Genomic DNA, 7,234 nt, shown 5'->3' on the forward strand with positions numbered 1-7,234 from the left:
GGTACCACGTAACACCTTTTTGGATGTTTTGCATAACCCATCTATCAAGTTACCCACGGAAGAAGATCTAGCCATTCCTGACCCGGAGGCACAGTTGGTGGCGGCTCTTCAAGTCATCCTAGATTGGACAGTGCCGTTCTTGGCTTACATGACCCGGGGAGAGTTGCCAGCGGATGAGACCCTGGCTCGACAGATAACCCGGCGGTCCAAGTCATTGACGATTTCTGGTGGAGAACTATACCATCGCAGCATCTCGGGAGCGTTTCAGCGGTGTGTTTCCCCTGAAGAAGGCCAAGAAATACATCGTGAGATCCATGAAGGCGATTGTGGTCATCACGCCGGGTCAAAATCTCTGGTGGCCAAGGCTTTTTGTCACGGTTTTTACTGGTTGACGGCTCATGCTGATGCATAGGATCTGGTCAGCATATGTGATGGATGTCAAAAGTTCGCACGACGAGCACATTTGCCGGCTCAAGAACTCCGGATAATTCCAATCACTTGGCCGTTTGCGGTCTGGGGGATTGACATGGTGGGACCTTTCAAAAGGTCTAAGGATAAAAATACACATCTTCTAGTGGCAGTTGATAAATTCACAAAGTGGGTTGAGGCAGAGCCGGTGAATAAGTGTGATGCGGCCACGGCGGTTCAGTTCATGAAAAAGGTGATCTTCCATTTTGGTTTTCCACACAGAATTATCACTGACAATGGCACTAATCTGTCCCAAGGGCTATGGAGGAGTTTTGTCAACGTGAGCATATTCGGCTTGATGTTTCTTCTGTAGCTCATCATCAATCCAATGGTCAAGCTGAGAGAGCAAATCAGGAAATCTTAAAAGGTCTCAAACCTCGGCTTATGGTTCCTTTACAGCGAACGCCGGGTTGTTGGGTAGAGGAATTACCCTCGGTGCTGTGGAGTCTCAACACCACACCTAACAGGTCTATAGGTTACACACCTTTCTTCATGGTGTATGGAGAGGAAGCAGTGTTGCCTAGTGACATCCGTCATGACTCGCCTTGTGAGGCAGCTTATGTTGAAGCCAATAATGAAGAAGCCAGACATGATGCACTCGACTTGTTAGATGAAGAAAGAGACTTAGTAGAGGCTCGATCAGCAATTTATCAATAGGACCTGCGCCGTTATCACAGTCGTCAGGTTAAGTCCAAGACTTTTCAGGAAGGCGACCTCGTGCTCCGGCTCATCCAGGATCTGTCAGATGCACACAAGTTATCCCCACCTTGGGAAGGACCCTTTGTGGTCAGCAAGAACTTATACAACGGGTCATATTACCTCATTGACGTTCGAGAGCACAAAGACTCACGTAAGTCGGAGGAGGAGACCCGCCAGTCATGGAACATTGCTCAACTTCGGCCATACTACACCTGAGCCACCGGCTCTCATCATGTACATACTTTAACATTGTATATACCATGATAAGTAATAAAGCAGGACCATCAGTGTCTTTTCTTTTCAAAGACTACGCATCTTTGTTATTTCTTATTTTCAAGTGACTATTAAGGAGCTGATATATTTGAATCAAGTCTAACCTTTTTTGGTCCGACTTATGATCGTATTCGAATCTAGCTGCAACTATCATGGTCCCTTGGGGGCTTCCTGTTAAAACATAGGTCGTATTCGAACCAAAGAGAACATAGCTGTCATAACCCTCTTGATCGGCTCAAAGCCAAACTCACTAGGGGGCTTCTTGATCGTATCTGAATCATAGCTTAACCCATTTTTGGGTCCGACTTGGATCATATTCGAATCAGGGTCATTAAAAACCTCTCAAGGTCATTTGGGGGCTTCCTATTCAAACATAGGTCGTATTCGAACCAAAGAGAACATAGCTGCTGGTACCCTCTTGATCGGCGCAACACCAAAGCCACTGGGGGCTATATGGTCGTATTCAAACCTTAGCTTAACCCCTTTGGTCCGGTTTACTGATCGTATTCGAATAAGAAACCCCCAACCTTTAAATACAAGGTTAAATTGTACTTATTACCTGTTATTTGCTTTTTAGTTCTTTGTTGTCTCAATTTCACAAATAATTAGCATGGTCTTCTTTGCCGGCTGGACTATTTGACAATGAAGCCACCAAGGTATGATGATCATTAAGTATTCATAAGTATTGACTTCTCAAAAAGATGGAGTTACCAACTTCATTACCCGGGTTATTTAAACCGGTGGTCTAAAGATCAAAGGTACAACTATGACTATTGTTTACAAGCAATTGTCTGCTGTATTAATCAAAGGGTTATTGTCAGCCTTGTTCTCTTTTTATGTATGTTTCTGTTGTCTACTATGGTAAACATATTGGCTATAAGCCGGGTGTTCTAACCCGTTCGGTACTAAGCCGCCAAGCCAGTTTTTTCCTTTTGTGTCTACAAGAACAAGAGCTAAAGTATTGTAGAAACAATCATAAAATATGATGCATATATTGCCATTAGGAAATACCGAATCACACACAGTGTTTTATGCACGATGGCATAGGCAAGGCATTCAGTGTTTTCACAGCTAAACTATTACAAGGCTTTCATAAGCCCATGAAGATGGTTATTGCTCCTCCCTCGCCGGTTCACCGCCCTCTGTTGACTGGAAGCTGGGTTTTGACCAGTTAAAACCATTCACGGCGACAAATTCTGCTTCTTCGTCAATCAGGCCGGCCGGGTCAACTTCTGGGGCAAATGTATTTTCACGAACAGGTCGGATTAAATCTATCACCTTGTATGAGGGAGTTGCCATCTTCTTATTTTCAACATCAAAACCCGGCTGACACTTATCGATGTTGGTTTCATATCCAAGAATAGTCGCCTGAGGTCGGACTCCGCGCACGCAAGCCATGAAGTTATCCTGCTCAAAGAGAGATCCGTCTTCCTTCACGGTGGGATATCCTCTCGCCACGTCCGCCGGGTCTAGGTCTGGCACCCAAGCCTTGGAGCGGCTCAGGGCAGTCAAAGCTCCGGCTCTCGCACAGGAGCGCTTCACTTCTTGAAACCTGGGGGTAGGATTGATAGTTTCTTCAAGACATCGCTGAGCCGGTTGGGTCCTTGATTGGCCGGAAAGATGGCAGCAAGTGCCCGTTGTGCGCCAATATACAGTTGCTCCACTAAGGTATACACTGCCTTCAGCTTAATCACATGATCTTGGCTCAGATTCTTGCTTCGTGAGCCTGCACATATTTCATAAACAAAGTCAGCTGGCGGCTTATATTCCGGATTCGCAAAAAGTACACAACATTAAAGACAGACGGCTTACCAAAGATGGCGGCCACCATTTGAGACACCTGGCCCTTTAAACCATTCAGCTCTATTGAAACCTCTTCAAGGGCTGCTCCGGCCTTCTCGGCGTGTTGTGTCAGAAGCGTTTTTTCCTCTGCCTAGGTTTTCTTCTTGGCAGTGAAGCTGGTCTTTAAATTTTCTGTCTCAGAGAGACTTATTTGCAATTTGGAGTTAGCAGACTTGATTTCCGCCTCCTGACCCGCTAGTCGGGTCTTCGCATCAGTCAATTGCAAGCTCAGTTCAGATAAGGCATTCTGCAAAAAGCGTACCTAGATGAGTCAAGATTTCACTTAAGGTTCAAAAATCAAGATTCAAGTCTCAAGTACTTTACAAAAAACCACTTGACACTTGGGGGCTAATGTATGCCAAAACAATTTCTTATGACTCTAAAGACATACTTTAAGTCCCAAGTACTTTACAAAGTAACAACACTTGGCACTTGGGGGCTAATGTATACTATTCAGCAAGTTTCTCAAGGTTAAGCCGGATTATGAAGTTCTTTGAATATGGTACAAGACAATTGAAAGTACCGGCTCATTTATGATCAAAAGGAACTGGCCCTTGGGGAATACAGGTGAAGCTTTTTTCTATTGAACTCAAGAAAAGTTTCAAAGGTAAAAGATTTAGCCTCTATTATAAAGTCTGCAGCTCATTCAGGTTTTCTCATAATCTGAAGACTTGGGGGCTGGCGGAATATAGATAAGACGGAAGAACATACCTCGTATTTCAGTTGTAACTATTTGACCATTTCGATCTCTGAGTCGCGATTGGAGTGCACATGACTACAGATATTTGAGAAAAGCAAATTCAGCTAAGTGTTGAGACAAACAAATTTCCTAAACTACTTGGTATTATTCCAGATCAAATGGCTATTCAAAAATGGGAAAAATTCTAGACCTAAAAAGTTTAGCGCAGATAAGTCTGTGAGTTCTAACGAGATCTTTGAACCAGAGAAAGGGATCTGTGGGCATTAAGAGTAGGCACAAAAACGCTACCGCACAAGCATATACATCTTTTTGGATCAAGAATAGGCTTGCGGTGGAAGAACTACGAAGAACTGCGATGAACTATGAAGAGCACGAAGAAGTCTGGAAACCCTAATGCGGATCTGAGAAGTGAAAAGGAGAACACTTACAACCACGGATCTTCTGCGGAGGTCGCCGCCGTTCTCTGGACTGATTCGGGTTGATGCAGCGGCCAAGGTCGACGGAGACGGAGGAGAAGCGCGACGGCGGTGAGGCTCGAGCAGCAGGAGGGTTGCGAGAGGAAGAAGATGGAGAGAGAGAGAGAGAGAGAGAAGAATGAGGAAGGCCGAGGCGCGCCTATTTATAAGGAAAAATGTGAACAGACGGGCGCGAAAATCGAGGGGGGCCCGAGTAATGGTTATCCAAGTACACAGACGCCTCGATTCTCGGAAGACATTAAAGATGAAGATCCGTTGGGAGATGACGTCATAAAAGTTTTTTGCTTTTTTAAGAGATGACGCCATGGCAGGTTACAAAAACTTCTGCGAGGATAAGAAGATGGATTTTGTCTAAGTGTTGAAGATTGACAAAGAACGAAGTTCAAAGTCAACCTGGGGCCTAATGTTGGGGATATAGCTATCAGTTATGACCCGCCCCGAAGGGGCCGGGTCAGCCCCAATGGCGGGTTACACAAGAAGCCCAGTAAACATTAAGATGATAGTTTATTAAATCTTATAGAAGTCCCAAGGGCCTACAGGCGGCTTAAGGCCCAATATTACAAACCGCCGTATGTAAGGAAAGACTTGTAAAGAAAGGCATGTAAAGGAAGTCATCGAGCCGGACACGATTATGAGCCGGCTGGGACTCTGTAGGCCACCAGGCGTCAACCCGTGTATATAAAGGGACGACCCAGTGGTGGCTTAGGGCAAAAAACAAGAGATCGATAACCAAGCCGGCGAGTTAAGCCACTTGGTGATCGAAACCCCAGCAATACCAACACAACTAGACGTAGGCTTTTACCTTCATCATAAGGGGCCGAACTAGTATAAAACCTCTCATGTCCTTTGTGCCGATTAACCCCTTTAAGCTTCCTAGTTGTGATGGCCCTACGACTAAGTCCTTTCGCTAGGACATCTGCCATGACAATTCCACGACACAAATCAATCACTATATAAAGCATTGCAAGAGCTAATCTAGCAATGAGAGATGAAAGGACAAAGTTGCTAACCTTTGTGATCATTTGAATGGATGGGGGCCTTCAAATCTTGACAAATTTTGGGCAAAATGTGTGATGAGCTTGAGATGAAGAGGGGAAGAACAGAGAGGAGAGGGGAAAGGGGAAGAACAGAGCGGGCTTGGGTGGACGAAGGGTGTATGTAGGACGACTTTTAGTACCGGTTCGTGATACGACCCGGTACTAAAGGTGCTGGAGGGGCTCTGGACTAACAACATCCTGCTACCACTCACTTTAGTACCGGTTCGTGGCACGAACCGGAGCTAAAGGTTCGCCACGAACCGGTACTAATGAGAGCGGCCGGCTAGCCATTGGAACCAGCACTAATGCACACATTAGTGCCGGCTCAAAACCAAACCGACACTAATGTGCTTCACATTTGACCCTTTTTCTACTAGTGTGAGAGGATCCACCTAATATTTCTTGCTAATTCAATATTATTGTCAACAAAAAGGATGGTACCATCTGCACAATGCAAGAAAATGGTGCCCTTTTTGTTCACTTTAGGGCCAAGCCCTTCAATAAGATTATAATTTGCTACTTTTACAAACATCCTAGTAAAGGTGTCAATTGCTAGATTGAAAAGAAGAGGAGAGAACAGATCTTCCCGTCTTAATTAGTCCTTTTTAAATAATGAAAAAATTCATTTCTTCATTATTGATTTTCACTACAAGCGATACCTCATGGTTGATCTAGTTGATACAGTGAATCACAATATTGTTCTCTTTATAATAAGGATAATGACCTACGTACTACAATTTCCAAAAAAATATTCACTTTATAATAAGGATGCCAATATTCTTGATCCATGACCTACATATAAGATCCAAATATCAAAATCCTCTAAAATCACTATTTAATTTATTTGAATCTAATGGGACATTAAATGATTAGATTTATAACTTACAAGCATACATATTCCCCATATTTTAAACCTTGTTTATGATTTGAAATGTATTTTTAAGATGTTAATTTGAACTTTGTATGATCCAACATTTGTTAATTTAATTTTTTTCTTCCAAAATTTTGTTTAGATAATGTAAGAGAGTTCGAGAAATAACTATTTTTGAGTTAACAAAGAAGATTTTTTTGTATGAAGAATTATTTAGGAAACAACAGGAGCTTAGCTATTTTTATAAAAATATGTCAAGTAGCAAGAGATATGTATAGCATGAAAAGCATCCAAACTACCATAAAATAAGAATTGAGCAGGTTCAGTGGGAGGCAAGAGTAGCATGAAGTTAGACACTCTGTAGTTGATAAGATGCTTAGCCTAGAGGACCGACACTTCATAGTTAAGGTGCTAAGCTTTCCAATTTTGTAGTTGAGGGGTCAAAAGTGATCAACCCAAAAGTTGGTCGGCAAAAAAAAATACATTTCCCTTCTATTAAGTAAGATGAGAATTCATGTAGCAAGAAAATGCTTCAAACGTACAACTAAGGTGAATATAGAAGATACAATCAGAGGGCATGCCAATTGAAGGCAAACACTCTATAATTAATAAGCCCCTTAGTCCAAAGGACCTGCCATTTCATGTGCAGTATATGGACCACCTCGACAAATATTGTGGTTGCTCTCATTCCAAAGGTTACAAATGATACTTGAGGTAACACTATTGAACTCACAACTGTGAGTACTCTTGATTTTGGTAGCAATAGAAAACCTCCAATCCATGATATCAACATAGCTGGACGAGGCAACATTGAGAGTCATTTTGAAGTGGAGGCACGTGAGATCTATCACAACTGGCATACGGGTCT

This window comes from Triticum aestivum, chromosome 5A, assembly GCF_018294505.1.
Source record: "Triticum aestivum cultivar Chinese Spring chromosome 5A, IWGSC CS RefSeq v2.1, whole genome shotgun sequence".
Lineage (NCBI taxonomy): Eukaryota > Viridiplantae > Streptophyta > Magnoliopsida > Poales > Poaceae > Triticum > Triticum aestivum.